This window comes from Sturnira hondurensis, unplaced genomic scaffold (assembly GCF_014824575.4).
Source record: "Sturnira hondurensis isolate 20B ecotype Veracruz unplaced genomic scaffold, ASM1482457v3 Scaffold0017082, whole genome shotgun sequence".
Lineage (NCBI taxonomy): Eukaryota > Metazoa > Chordata > Mammalia > Chiroptera > Phyllostomidae > Sturnira > Sturnira hondurensis.
In genome coordinates, this window is record NW_028089713.1 from 3,571,400 (window position 1) to 3,587,446 (window position 16,047).

Below are 16,047 nucleotides of genomic sequence, written 5' to 3' on the forward strand. Positions count from 1 at the left end.
TTAGATTATTCTCAACATTTTACTTTTAGAAATAAACAACGTGGTGAACACTCTTTCACCTGTCTCTTTGGGCTTGCATTTGAGAGTCTTTCTAGTGCATACGTCAAGGTTTCTCAATGGTGGTGCTATTGGCATTTGGGTCTGGATAATTCTTTGTTGGGCAGAGGCGGGGAGGATGGAACAGTTTGCATTTAGCAGCATCCCTGGCTGTTACCCACTAGATATCAGTAGCACCTGTGTCCTCTCCAGTCAAAATTAAAAAATGTCTCCAGTGTTGCAAAATAGTCTCAGTTAGGTGGAGGCGGGCAGAGACTGGGGAATCCACCAGGTAAGAGCCACTCATGTATTTGTCCAGGAGAGAGTTGCTGGGTTGTGAAGTATGAACAATTCTCCTTGCCTCTTGCTGTTAAACTGCTCTTCAAGGAGTTGTACGCAGGTACTCATACCCACAATACATCAGCGACCCCACGTCCCTACGTCCCCACAATGCCAAATACTGCTTCAGAACTGAATAATTTTGATGGTCTGATGGGTGAGACTGTAACAGGGCACAGCCAAGAGGGGAGTCACAGAAAAGGATTTGGGATGGGGTCCAGAACTCAGGGTGTCCAGGAAATATTAAGATGTCCTCACTCCCCTCCACCAGGTATCAGTTGGGGAAGGGACAAATGGAGCAGGACCATTGAGAGCTGTTTTGCATAGCAACAGTTTTGCAGCTAAACTCTGGAATGATTATTTAATGTATCTATAACCTTTCACTGGTTTCATAGATATGTTAAATAGCTGTGGCCAAGTTTTGGGCCAGGGAGGAGGGAGTACAGAGGAAGATTGGTGCAGAGATTTAAACCCAGACACAGCCTCCACTGGAGGGAGAGCCACGAGGTTTTAGCAGAGTGAGGACTCCCCTCTTGCCCAGGTGAAAGGGAGCTACTCCGCTTTGCCAGAGTGGGGACCTCTGTAACCAGGTGAAGAAGAAAGCCTTGTGCTTTGGGCAAAGTGTGGACCCCTGCAGCTTTGCTAGAAGAGGCCCATGTGGCTTTGGGATGCTCCTTTTGGCCGCGTGGCCTGGGAAGCAGGAGAGACTTTGCCTGGAAGAAGGGTGAAAGAACTCTGCCTGTGGACCATGAGAAGCTGGCACATGACTTTGGAGTAATTAGAGATCCTGCCTAGATGGCGACCCACCGGATGATGGCAGCAACCTGAAACACGGGCGTGTGCTTCTTTTCCTGAGATACAGTACCCCGAATTAGGGCAGGGGGAGAAGGAAGCACTGTGGGCGTCTGTCGTTATCTTAAAGGACTTTGAAATATCAATGGGAACATTGGGTCACTACTTTAAGTCTGTATAGCTTTGAATAAACCTTTCCTTTCCTTTTCACAAATCTCTGGCATTGAGAGATGTCTTTCCTCTGGCAGCGGACAGATGAGCCCAGTAGGTATTAGTATACCGTCCTTGGGAGGGGCCCCTGTTGTTCTGTAGCAGTTTTTGGCATCCCTCAGTGGGTCAAATATTGCCCCCCACCTTGGACCTCTGTTTGGTAACAAGACTTGGTTTGATTTTTATTTTACTTGGCAATGCCTCACCTTTTCTTTTCAGATAGTACTGAGCTATTCATTCTCAGAATTTATGCTGAGCCTTCATTGGCAATCCCACAAAAAGGAGAGGGCCTAAATCTGCTAACCCAACACTGGGATCTGTGATTGGACTCTAGCTACCAAGCATGCAACAACCAAACTGACCCTCCACCAAGAAGCCTGGGGTAGTCTCTGAATGGGGCCATAGCTCTCTGTGCTGTGGGAAAAGTTGAATGAACACCTTGCATCTTTTCTAGTCTACCTGGTGGGAGGGAGGCAAATGCAGAAATTAGAAGGGCGCACTAGCACCCTTCCTTCTCTGTGGAAGGAAGAAGAGAGGTGACCTCCCTTGTCAAGAACAGGATGAGTGGGAACAACAGCAAACACAGTGTCCCACCTAGGGCCCACCCCAGAGAAGCTGCTGCAGCTACAATAGCTGTGATGGCATTTGTAAGCAAGAGCAGTGAGTGGGTACAGGTGAAAAAGCATCAGGAGTAGGTACCTATATGACTGAAGGTGAAAGGCAGCATCAAAGGTGAGCAGGAGAGAAAGCCCCAGTGAATGCAGGGGTATTTCCCTAAGCCCAGGAAGGCAGCAGTGAGTAGCTTATAAGTTCCTGTGTTCCTCCAAGGTTGGAAAGGGAGAGGTCAGAGGCCCACAACTGTACTGGTTAGAGTGGGACCCATTGCCCATTGGCCCACTGTCACATCACCAGATAATCCTTTCCTTGCAGAATGCAGTAGGATTGGGCGGGGAACTATCACTATAAACTCATAGTCAGTAAGTGCCACACATCAATGTTTCATGTGTTAGTTGAGCAACCTGGTTAGACTGTAAATTCTTTAAAGGTAGAGATCATTGTCATATGATTCCTACCATTCTGGTAGCACAGAGCTGGGTTCATAAGTTTTTAATAACACTTATTGGATCATATAAAAGGATCATATTCTTTTGGGCCCAGTGAAAATACAGGCATGAAATAAATTTTAATAGCTCATTACCTTCCCCACCCCAAACACACCTTTTTTCTTGGTCAAAAAACATAAAATACTCTCAATTGCATGACCTCATTTCTCTTCCTAAAAGATTCATATAGTAAGGAGACAGGTAAGATTCACCCATTTACAGGTAGGGTAATTAAAACATACCACTTTTGATTGACTTGACTATAAAGGCATAGACTCAACACTAAAATCCAGGCCTACTGGCTTCTCATTGAAACATACCCCAGTGCTCTGTGCTCCCTGCCCTCCTTCCTATCCGCATCATCTGGCACCATGGTGGGCCTCAGGTACACCATGGCTTTTGTTCTGAACAGTGCGAAACACCAAGTGAGGCCCCCATCTGACATCAATAGTGCCCAGCAGGTGGCAGAACTGGGCAACCACCAGGGGTCTGTGAGCACGGGATTCTCTCTGTTCACTGAAGATCTGTGTGCCAGTGTGTAATATTAGTGGGGAAGACATAGACTACAGAAGAGAGGAGTCTTTCTCTGGGTGACAAAACAGACTTCAGAAGTTTGGGAAAAACTTACAGTCTCATCACATTGTTAATGTAGGTAGAACACTCCAAAAATCCATGAAAAAGGGAGAATGTGAAATCCTATTAACATGGAATTTATTATAAATCCTCAGGTGCTGCTGTTCTAAAATTTTCAAGAGGAAGAAAAAGGGGAATCCTGTCTTGCCAAGAGATTTCTCCCATGGTAAAACTCAAGAGCTAAAGGCAGGACACGTGCTAAGGTGGGGGCTGTGAGACTGTTACAGAACACAGGCCAAGGTGGGGGGGTACAATATATTATTACGGAAAGGAGCCCCCACTAGGTTCACATTGTGCACTGCCAGAGGATAGACGTCTCTCAATGCCAGGGATTTGTGAAAAGGAAAGGAAAAGTTTATTTAAAGCTATACAGACTTAAAGTAGTGACCTAATGACTTCATTAAACTATCAAAGTCCTTTAGGATACCCACAGACACACAGAGTCCTTCCTTCTCCCTCTGCCCTAATTTGGGGTACCATATCTCAGGAAAAGAAGTAGAAGTCCCTGATTCAGGCTCCCAGCACCATCAGCTGTGTCGCCATCAGGATCTCCAGCTTTGGACCCCAGTTAATCCTAAGTCATGTGGCACCTTCTCATGACCCACCAACAAGAGTCCTGTGGCCCCTTTTCTTCCAGTCAAAGTCTCTCCTGCTTCCTAAGCCAGGTGGCCAAAGGAAGCACTCCAAAGCCGAGGGATCCCCACTCTGCCGAAACTGCATGGTTCTCTCTTCTCACCAAGGCCACGTGGTTCTCTCTCACCAAAGCTGCAGGGATTCCCCACTATGGCCAAAGCCGTGTGGTTCTCTCCCCTTCACCACAGCCGCGTGGTTCCCCCTCTCCATGGCTGCCAAATCAGGGTTTAAATCCCTGAGCCAATCTTCCTCTGCACCCCCATTTCAACTCCTACAATCAGTTACACCTGCCAGCATTCCTGTATTCTTCCAGGTTTACTGGGCTGCCATTGTGAGTCTGGGCAGATGTGGCCCCATGTCATTGAGCCAATCACCTCCAAGCTTTCATGCAGATGCTGTAACCAGGGGGAGCTGCCCCCCAGTTATATCTTGGGTGGAAGTCCCTTCCATACCCCTGGCTGAGGGCATGGCCACAGCTATTTAATATATCTATGCAACCAGTTACAGGTTATAATATGTTAAATGACCATGCCAGAAGTTAGCTGCAAAGCTGCTGCTGTTCAAAACAGCCCTGCATGTTCCTTCTCCATATGTCCCTTCCCCTAATTCATACCCGTAGCAGGGGAGGGGTGTGGATATCCTACATATCTTTCTAATATTTCCTGGACACCTTGAGTTCTGGACCCCATTCCAAATCCCTATTTGGGCCCCCTCTCTGGGCTGCACTCTGTTTTTATTCTGACTTTTATATTGCTTTTCTGACAGGAATTTTAAATGTCCCTAGAATCAAGTGTTGCTCCAGAATGGAGGGCTGTGATTAAATGTGGGAAGGAAATATTCCCTCCTTTGTTATTAATACCTAAAATAATATCATCACTTATCAACCAGCACTGAATGCCAAGCATTCTATCACAGTAATGCTATGGGAGGTAGGTGCTCTTATTGTTAACGTTTTTCATAGGAAGAAATGGAGCTTCATAGATGTCAAGTAATTGCTCAAGGTTGCACAGCCAACGAGTGGCAGAGGCTGGAGTGAAACCCTTGTCACTATTGACAAAGTTCTAATTTTGATGCTACTGTGCTAGGTTCTTTGAATCTATGTGTATGTGTGTGTATGTATGTTTGCATCAAGGTGTATGTATGTTTGTGTGCATCAAGGTCAGGGAATGAAATTAATCAAGATACTTTCTTTTACAAAGCTTAGAATCTATGTCCTCGGAAAACAATGTGAGGCTCGTGCCAGTGGGATCAGTATAATGAAGGGGTCGGTTATTTTGGCTTTTAGAGAGAGGGTGAGGGTTAACGCTGCTATAAGGGAGCATGAGAGCACAGACAAGAATAAAATGAAGAGGGTCCAAGTCACAAACCTGGGGACACAAATGCCCCCAGTTCGGAGAGATTTACGAGAGAGGGCTGGTAAACGTAAGAGGTATAGAAACATGGACCTGTACAATTAATTGCTCCAGAATGGCTGGTGCAGGCCCTGGGGACGGGGACAGAATGAAATAAAGGGTAGGGATGGATAACCGAGTTTTAGAGACCGAGATGCACTGGCAACAAGTGGCGGGCGGGAGGGGCTCCGGGTACAGCCAAGGACCGGCCAAGGTCCTCCTCCTTCCTCTCCTCTTGCGGAAAGGCTCGCCCCTACCCAGCCGCTACGCTCAGTCAGAGCGCGTCCCCTAGCACCAGGTTTCGCCCTCCTCTGCCGCGCCCATAGCGTCAGAGTGGACGTTCACCGGCCTCTCTACCCGAGACCAGCCAATCAGCAGTCTGTTGCCGAGGCGAGGCGAGGCGGGGCGGGGCGGGGCGAGGCGAGGCGGGGCGGGGCGGGGGCGGGGCATGGGCGGAGGCTGAGCGAAGTGAGCTACCTCCGGGTTCTGGCCCGCTGCTAGGGCTGGGACTGACTGATGTGGAGAGCCGGTGGCCCAGGGCTCCCCCTTCGAACCGCATCCAGAAGGGAGGCACTGGACACCTGGCGGCCTTAGCCCCGAGGCCGGCCCTTGCTGCTCAGACAGGTTCCAGGCGGCCCGCGGTGGGGTCACTTTAACCTCAGCTGTCCTGGGCTGAAAGGCGTAGCTGTCGTCCCCAGGCACGTTGAGTCCTGGAGAGCTGCTTCCGTTGGAAGCAGCAGAAGACAAACCCAACCCGCCGCCACGTTCGGGGCATATAACACTAAGAAATGAAGATGGACAAAAGAAGATGTCTTGCAGTGCGTGACCCACAGTGACCTAGTGATTACCTCATGCGGGGTGGGGCTAACAGAATGGGAAAAGCCCCAGGTAGCAGAAGAATGAAATCTTAAGGCCCTAGCCATTTGAGTAGGTCATTCCATCGGTAAAATTGGGCTAACACAGTGCCAAAATGGCCACAAAGCAAGGTGTAGGAGCCCAAGGCCCTAAGGCTGCTGGGTCAGTGTGATGGAAATACCAGCAGGGTGCAGATGGGAGAGTGGGTTACCCGAACAGGACTACTCTTGTAGGAACAGAGAGTAGTCAAATCAAAAGCTCATTACAAACGGGAGAAGGGTGGGAAGCCCATCTATACCCCTCACTCCATCCTATCGTCCCTACCCAGGCAAATTCTCTTTTGGCCTCATACCCAATTCCCAAATCCCTGTTTCTCTGTTTCCATTGTGTGGTTGGTAGAAATGCCTCCCAATCTGGTGATGATGGTGATGATGGTAATATTTAGTAACATAGTATGTGTGTTTACTAAGAGCCAGGCACTCTTCCAAGTGCTTCACATCTGCTAATCTTCTCCACAGTACTGAATGGGAACTGTTTTTCATCCTCATTTGATAGATGAGAAACCGAGGCATTGAGAAGTCTGGTAAGGTACCTGTGGTAACAGAGCTGAATTTGAACCCAGGTTGTGGGTTTCTACCCCATCTGCCTTTGCTCTTCAAGAGGTAACGCTACCTGCAATATTGTGTGAGAAAAGGGCTTCAAATGGGTTACCTTCTGAAGCAGCACGTGTCCCCAAGAGCAGGGCCTCCAATTATCCACCTTGTCAATTTTCCCAACAGACTTGTTGTGTGGTCTTACCAAATAATTTGAAACCAGATAAAATGATGAATTTCATGCTATATGAATTTTACCACAATTTAAAAAAATGAAGCCACAGAAAATTCTCCGACCTGTCTGCCCAGTCCTGGTCACCAGTAAACCAATTTGGAGCATCCTTTAGTGCCAGAAGACAGGTGAAAGAGGATGACCCCACTCCCACCCCATTCCCACGTCACGGATTTATTATTTCCAAAATGGATCTTGCTTAGGGCAGGCAGGACTGGTGAAGTTGGAGAGTGGTGGGCTGGCACCCTGCCACCAGCTGGTGTAGGGAAAGGCCATCTGCAGGGCCTGCTTGGGTCTGGGGGGCAGTGTCTGTTTTACTTCCATCCTCCATTCTCTTGGTTATCTCTCCCTCCTTTTACCACCCTCATCCTCACTTACCCTGAAACCATATCCCAGCTCCTTGGGCACACCATCTGCCTATGCCCCAACCCCTTCCCCAGAGACTTAGCTCCTTTTATTGAGACCTTTAAATAATTAAATATCCCAAAGCCTCTCTGACACTGACTGCAGCCCCTGGCCTGGGGTGCTATTCAAAGACCAAGAGCTGTGCTGGAGGACTGCCAAACCCCCCCCCACCTCTGTTTAGCTCCTTTCTTTTCCTGTTCAGCCCCCTGGCAGCTAATGAGCTTTTTTTCCCCTACTTTGGCCCCTCTGCCTGCCAGACCACAGAAACCAAACAAAAAGAGAACAGCTGTAAAGGATTGATGGGGGTGGAGAGAGCGGAGGACCCCAGGCACACCTACATTGGCAAAAAGATGGGGACAGAGAGGTCCAGAGCACCTGTCCTGGTCCCCATCCCTGTGGAGGGGCTAGGGCCACCTTCGCTAATCTGGGAGTTGTTTGGCTGCAGCAGGGTGTGGAATGGATGTGAAAAGAGGAGAGGGCTGAGGTTGTCGATCACTTGAATGGTCTGGGGTTTGAGCAGCTTCCTAATGCAAATTATACCAGTGAGTCACTGAAAGTTTGTTACAGACTCAAAGAAACTGCTTCTGTCACTCTCTACCTCCCTTCATTTCCTACATCAACACCCCCTCCTTCCCAGCCAACTAAACAAAAGGCCCAAGCCCAGTGGTGCACAAAGTGAATGGTCCAGACCCTCCAGACAGATGGCAACAGTTGCCCCACACAGTTGCAAGCCTCCTTTCATCCATCTCCCAGTCAAAGGACAGCGGCCCCCATCTCTCCAGAGCCTATTGGCTCCTCAGAGCCAGCCCAAAGACAGAAGGGGTAGGAGGAGACTGCCAAAGAGCAGGAGATAGGAGGGGAACTGACCTGGATGTTAGGCTGGAAAACAAAAAGTTTGTTCAAAGCCCTGGCTCTCGCACCAGCATGCCCATCTGCCATTCTTTGGGCAGGCTCTAGCCTGTGCTGCTTCTGGGCTCATGGCCAGCTCTGTGCATAGCCAGGACCTCTGGGAGGGGAGACCTCAGTTTGGAGCAGCAATGCTATGTTGCAGTAGTGTGGGGCATTATATTTTCAGGTTCTCCTTACGCAAAAATCCCTTGACTGGGTATTGTTTTACCTCTTTGGAAATAGGGTTTAAGTGAAAAAATCCCAAGCCCTGGGGACAGATGGAGAAGAGTGGGGTCTGGGCCCTTTGCCATTAAATTTACAGTATAGTTAGAACGGGATTCCTTCAAAATAATTTACCTGTGTCCTCAAACATTAAAAGGCTAAGTGAAAAGAGTGGACCAGGAGTCAGAAAACCAGCTTCCACTTTCAGGTCACCATCTGATTACTATATAATTTGGGGCAAGTTGCCCAGGCTGTCTGAGTCCCAGTCTACCCTGTGTAATTTGGGGGTAAAATCACCCACCACCTGTACTCCCATCATGTGGAGAGTAAGATGATTGTCATATGGTGCTCTGTAAATGGAGAGGCTGTGCAAATATATACCTCTGTTTTCAATTTCCTTACATTCATACCTCCCAGGAGGTAGGATGGGCATAAAATTTTAAAAGTTTTTCAAAGTACTTCACTCTATTATTGGGTTGGCCAAAAAGTTCCTTTCATTTTTTTTCTGTAAAATAGAAGACCCATTTTTCATTTTTACCAATAACTTCATTGATTTGGATATTTTAAGTATGTCAGCTATCTCCCACATGGTATAACATTGATTGTTCTCAATTAATGTCTTTTTTAAAAGATTTTATTTATTTATCTTTAGAGAGGAAGGGAAGGAGAGAAGGAGAGAAATATCAATGTATGGTTGCCTCTTGTGAGTCCCCTGCTGGGAACTGGCCTGCAACCAAGGCATGTGCCCTGACTGGGAATCGAACTGTGATTGTGTGGTTCGCAGGCCCGAGCTCAGTCCACTGAGCTACACCAGCCAGGGTTCAATTAATGTCTTAATTTGATCAATATCAACTGCAACTGGTCTACCCAACTGTGAAGCATTGTCCACAGAGAAATCTCTAGCATGAAACTTCACAAAACACTCTTGGCACATCTGATCCATCATAGCACCTTCTCCATACACTGCACACATCTTTTTTGTGTGTGTGTATTTCAGTTGTGTTTTTATCTTCCTTGAAATAATAAAGCATAAAATGTTGCATATTTTTTCCATCCTCAATGTTAAAATGGCTACACAAAAACTCACCAATTTTGATAAGTTCTTTAAAATGTACACTGATATGAAGTTGCCACAATATAATCTACAAAATTGTTCTGAATGAAATTAAAGACGACTAAGGGCTACTAGAACTATTTTATGAAAAAAATGAAACAAAATTCTTGGCCAACCCAATATTTTGTGAGGCAATTGAGACCAGAAAGATCCAAAGCAATGCATAGATCTCTCTTTTTAAAAAATAAAGTAAGGGTAGAGGTTTCCCTCTTCTTGTTCTCCCAGTTCCTGAATCTCCCATTTTTGTCTCCCTCATCCTGTTGCCTTATAGCATCAGCCCAGCCTGATTTGGGAGAACTAGTGGGAACTGTAGGTTAAGATCTAGATCTTGATAAATTTAGAATAAAAAGGAATAATTTCCTGTGTCTTAAAACAGTGAAAAGGTATCCCATATACTAGTTATGATTCTGAGGCCAAAGGCAGGTGTTCTGGACTAAACTCCCTCCCCTGCTTGCTTTTGCTGCAGAGGGGCTGAGCTGGTGGTGCTGGGTTGCAGAAATGGGGGAAGGGAGGAACGGAGTGGCTGGGCAGGGGACAGAAGTAAGAGAACTCACAGCTCCCTCCTACCTGGCTTCAGGCCCTGCTCTTCCTCCCACTCACTGGCTTCCAGTGTGTGTTGGCCAAGGTGCCCATGCTCAAAGCTGGGCTGAGTTTCTTTTCTCTGGCATCCGATAGTAAGGGCATTTCTCAAAACAGCTTTCTTTCCCAATTTTTACTCAAGCTAACCTCACCCATCTCACATAATTTTTATTTGTCTAGCTATCACCTGAACTTTTGTGTGTAATGTATTCTGCATAATTCCATTAGTTTGCACTTAATCCTCTGTTGTCATTGTTTTATGTATTCTCATATATAATTATTCCTTTACCTCCTTTGGGCTGACAAAGCCCTAAGAACAAAAACCCAGTTCTCCTGTCTCTGCCCTACTACCCAACTTGTGTGTCTCACAGGGATCTGTCTTTAGACATAAGAGGGCTCTCACTCCAGGAGACCCACTGCCTGCTGACTAGACAGAAGCTGAAAACTCAAAACCATAAAAATATCTTTCAAGCTACTGCAGGCAGCTGGCCCTGTGCTAGAGGCCAGATACAGACACTGGACTCCAAGACAAGCATTAATCCACTTCAATCCCTCACATTCAAATAAAATTATAATCCTAACAAGTTTTTATATCCTGTTCCACCCACCAGGGTATCTTTGAGTCTCATCCCAGGACACAATTAGTGTTCCATTCTTTTTTTTTTTCCACCTGGGAGGTGCCGTGGGAAAAGCCTATTGGTCAAGCAGTGACTATAAAAGGGAGATTATTTTACTTTTGTGAAAACAAAAGATGCCACTGAGGCCTAAGCCTCCACCCTGGAGAGTAAGAAAGGAAGTGGGTCACAAAAAACACAAGGAGTCTCTGTGTTTTGCACCAGGGCTGGGAAATCAGCAGCTGAGGGTAAAGCACTCCATCTGTCTGGTCCACGTCTATTGGATCAGGATTCTGGGTATGCACTCGTGTGTCTGGACTGGACTGCCTGGTCCCTGAGACCTTCTTGCTGTCACATTTATACCCAAGTGTTATCTTAGACTCAGGAGCTATGGCTCTTATTGAGCAATATTAGAGTGATATCTAGGACCTTATGTTGAAGTTGAAGTAAGACATATAAACAAAATAAAATCCATGAAAGACCTATGCATACAAAATACCACATGTATGAGTGAGGATAGGATCAGTGACTTCTTTCTAGAAGAGTTCTGAAGATTTTTGTAAAATCGCTTAAGACTAGGATAAATGTCAAGGATTTCACAGAGGAGAGCTTGGATATAAAAGATATATAAGACTGAGAATTCCTGAGTTCTTACCTTTGCTGTCTATGCAATGTGAACTGTGACTTGGTGTAGAAGTTCCTGGAATCCAAAAGGCCTGAGGGCTAACGGTGACAGGGAGAAATAAAAGAAACCCCGGTTCCAGTTTTGCCTTAATTTTTTTCTTTTTTTTTTCAGTCAGTCCTGGATTGGAGTGTGACTCTGCCACCTACTCTGCCACAGCAGTGTGCTGTAGGTAGTTTGTTTCACCTTCCCTGAGCTTTAGTCTCTTCATTGGTACTCTAAGGGTAATAGTATCAACCCCATAGGGTTATTCTGAGGATTTAATGAGATCATGTACATGGTGAATGCTCACTAAGGCTATGTTTTATTGTGTTATTTTTTTAGCTCATCACAAATATAAAGATAGAAAAGGATTAAAGAGGTAACATTCTCATTCATTCATTTACAATATCGTTGAGAACCTACTTTGCGCCATGCCCTATGTAAGCATGGGAGATACTATGTAGCATCAAAACAGACAGTTCAGCTCACCAGAGCCAACGGGAAGATGTAGAAATAGTCACACAGATGAGTGGATTGTTTCCATTGAAATGGAGAAATGAACTGAAAAGACTGCCCTGCCTTCCTGGGAAGAGTGGCCAGAGAGAAACCCAAGACAGTGTTTTTGTACTGACTGGCTGGGGTTGGGGCGTCTTGGAGAAGATGATGAGTGGGGCAGTTTCAGGTCTGAGGTAAGAACATGGAGGCTTTACCAAGCCAGCCACTGTCCACTCTGGACTTTTTCATTGAGAGGCAACTGCCATTTCACATAGGGCTTAGAGTCCAGGGTAACCAGGCTTTTGCTCTGGGGTCCCTGGAGTGACCCACACTTTAGGCCCTGACCCCACCCCTCTCCCTTGGGGAAAGGAAATTGGGGTGGGAAGCTTCCAGACATCTCACTTGTAAAATGACCAACCCCCTCTGGCCTGACCCAACGGAAGCCCCTGTCTTGCTCTGCTGAGGAAGCCTCTTCCTTTTTGTGCTCTGTTACTATGGACACGCTTTCAGAAAGGCAGGTGTCAGGAGGCAGCTGCTGCTTGTGGTCAGTTCTCTCCAGATATAGGAGTGCCCTGCCTCCCCCTCACAGGCTGCCATTGGTTCACAGGAAGCCAAAACAGACTCCCTCCACCTGCCCTCTGCTACCCAGCCAGAAAACAGAGAGAGTACAGGAAACACCTGGAGGAGCAGGCAGCTGGTGAGGGGAAGCTCTGCCCAAGAGAACAAAAGGCTTTGTGGGGTACTTAGACTCGTGAGGAGTGGGGAGGGGCTTGGGCACTTAATCACACTTCTCTTGGCACGTACCAGCTGCCGGGAACTAGCAGCTGAGTAGCTCAAATGTACTGTCTCTCCCATCCCCACCTCCAACCTACATAGTAAAGGGATCATTCCTCTCTAGTCTCAGCTTTTCTAGAGCCAGGACAAGAACACTCATAAAAGAAAGGCTCCTAGAGGGCTTTGCCTCTTGTTCCCCTTTGTTCCTCCCATGGCCTCCTCACTCTCACCAGAAAATCTGATCCTCTTTAAACCATGAAAATTTAAACCCACAGTCCAGGCATGAAGACAGAATCCTTACCCTATGCATTAGCCTATGTTACATAAAAGATTATTCCAAAAACAAGCCTCCATTTGTTTCTCAATGTATTTCTCTAGATCTATGTCCACGTCTGCCCACTCTGCTTTATATTTTAGGTTGTTGTGGTTTGGGGTAAATGAGACAACCAAATGAAGCACTGTCATCAGCATCCACCTAGGAACATGTTTGCTAGTGTGTATTTATGCAGGGAGGCTCAGCTCATAGGGTTTGCTCACCCCTTAGAAAGAGGGCACTTTCCTTTTTAGGTGCGGAATGGGAGGAGAGAAGGGGACAGTGAGGAGAGGGGACTTGCCTGCCCTGTGGCCACCTGTGGGAACACCACAGTTTTCACAACCCTTATCTTTTAATTTAACAGCTAGTGGACTTAGACTGTCCTGGACCAAGTCGCAGACACCACATGGGAGTATAAAAAGAAATAATTCCATGGGTCCTGCTATGGAGGCTCATATGGTAACAACTAGAAAGGGGGCGTGAGCTTGAAAAGCTATGAGACATCAACCAAAATTAATAACTGAAAATTTGCTGGCTGTATTTGTTGTAAAAGTGTGATTTTAAAAAGTGTGGTCAGTTATAAACCATGTGTACATATCATTTAGAGACACTGGAGTAAGAAATAAGTGATAAAAATGTGAGCAGTTTTAAAGCACATGTGTAAATGTTGAAAAGCCTTGAAGTAAAGACGTTTATGAAGAGAACAATGAAATTATTCAGGGAAGACATCCTGAAGAGGCAGCAGGTAAAGGGAAAAGCATGAACTCTGGAGACAGTCACAACTAGGTTCCAAACCTGTGTCTGCCTCCCTGTCTAGTTACTGGTGCTTTGCTTTTCTCTTCTGTGAGCTTGAGGTAGCAATACTCCACAGTGTGTTCATGTACATGAGAGAGCCTGTGTGTGAGCCACCAAGCAGAGTGCCTGGCAATAGTGGGTGTTCAGCACCCACTAGGTGCTCATATCCTAGAAGAAAAGTATGTCAAACTAGTTTTACAAATAGTTTTGGGTCATGAAAATCGCAAAATAGAGAAATTTGCAAATGTGGGCACAGCTGCAAGGAGAGGTGAGCAGGAGAGAACTGACAAAGTGAGGGGTCTAGGCATGGTTGGTTTGGCTTGGAAAGATTTGGGAGAACCTTGTATTCCCATAGTAGGGCTTCCAAATGGCAAAGAAAGGTAGCGAGGAAGAAAAGGTATGATGCAAATAGAGTTGGGGGTTGGCCCAGGCTCCCTGGGCTAGTGCAGCAGGTAGAAGGCTGATGTGATGTTTTGAGAGTGATAGAGGCAGGCCCAGGACTATGTGCTGGCCAGAAATGAAACAGAAAAAGCAGAGATTTTCTTGTTCCAACTGGAAATGGAAATGGAATGCTGAGAGATGGTTTAGTATAAGTGACTCATTTTATTTCATATTATTTTTTTGTTATACTCAACTGTGGAGATTTTTTTATCTTCACCCAAGAGAAGAAGGGAAGCACCAATGTCAAAGACAAGCATCAATTGGTCACCTCCCACATGTGCCCTGACCAGGGAGAAACTGCAACCTAGGTATGTGCTCTGACCAGGAATTGAACCTGTAAACTTTCTGTTACAGGACAACACTCCAACCAACTGAGCCACACTGGCCAGGGCCACAAGTGGCTCATTTTACAGATGACAAAACAGTAGAAGCTCACAAGTGGAAGGGGCTAGCCCAGGATGTCAAAGACATGTATTACTAGTCATTGTTAGGCCTGAAGCTAGGCTCCCTACTCCTCGATTTCTACGCCCAGAGCTACTTGCACCAGCCCCTTCACAGTGGCCTCCCGAGGAGCCAGTAGGAAGGATGATTCCTGTGGACAGGATCAGTGTTCAGTAGCTGTGGAGTCTTTTTCCTGCCACTTCTGTCAGAGTACCTTCCTGATAATCCAGCCTTTCTTTCTCCGCACAATTACCTTCTGGGTAAAACTACTTAGGAAGTTAATTGATAACTAAAGTTCTCCTACGTTATGATTTAAAGTGTGTCCACTCCTCCCTAAGTTACATTTATATATAATAGCAGGTGCCTAAAGACAGAATAGCCTGCAAGATTTTAAAGATCATTTTCTTAACAAGGTACAGTCCATAACTTGGCTATTTTGAGCTGGGATTCCTCACTGGCAGATCCTGAATTGACCTGATTGGTTTTTCTTCCACCAGATTTAAATCCCTTTCATCTATTAGGTCCTTATTCTTGGCATTTATTCAACCTGAATATTCACTATAGTCACTAACACGTATGAAGTGCCAGACACTGCTTGTCAGGGTCTGAGGTCCACATTTTAGCTAAGATTCAAAATTATAAGGACAAGGACAGAGGAAAGAATCGAGTATCATGGGAACACACATGGGGAGGGGAGAGATGCCAGTGGAAAGGTGCCAGGAAGAGATGGTCTGAATCTTGAGCGATGAGTTAACCAGACAAAAGTGAGTGGGTAGAAAGTGGGCAGGGCATTCCTTGAGCAAAGGCCCAGGGTCTGCAGTCCCAGGCACAGGTTAACGAGCACCAGCTGAGTGAGAGTAGGGAGAGCTGCTTCCAGTTGAATCTTTGTGGAGAAGCATAGGCCCCGCGTGTGCCTTTGTTTCTGTCAGGAGCATGCTGGATGCTTCTTCCTGAGACCATGGCCATGGTGAGAGCCTCCTTCCAAATATGTATGTGGGAGGGGACAACTCAGAAACCCCCACATCTCCACACTCAGGAGGTTCCGGCTGCATCATAGGTCACAGAATGGAGGTCTATGAAGATATGTACTTAAAAAATGTTTAACACTTAAAAATAGTTACCATCATTAGAACTTAGGGAGATGTCAAATGAAAGTATATTTCAGGTTTCTCTTGAAAAATCACAATATCTGGTATCACTGGTCCCCCAGGATGACAGTGGACTAGAGCTAAGGAGTGAAGTGGGGTCGGATGGGGAGTTTAGATAAGGCTTGAGCTTGTTCCCCAAGTTTAGCACGGCCTCTCTCCAGCCATCCTCACTCACTGATCTCCTGGCCTCACCTTCTATCACCTGGTGCTCACTGAACTTTAAACAGCTCCTCCCTGTTCGTGGTGGTAAATAAAGTCAGCATTGCTTCAACCTGCCCAGCTACACCCTTCTTATCTGATGTGCTGTGGGTGGCCTGTCAGGTTTACTGGACAAGGG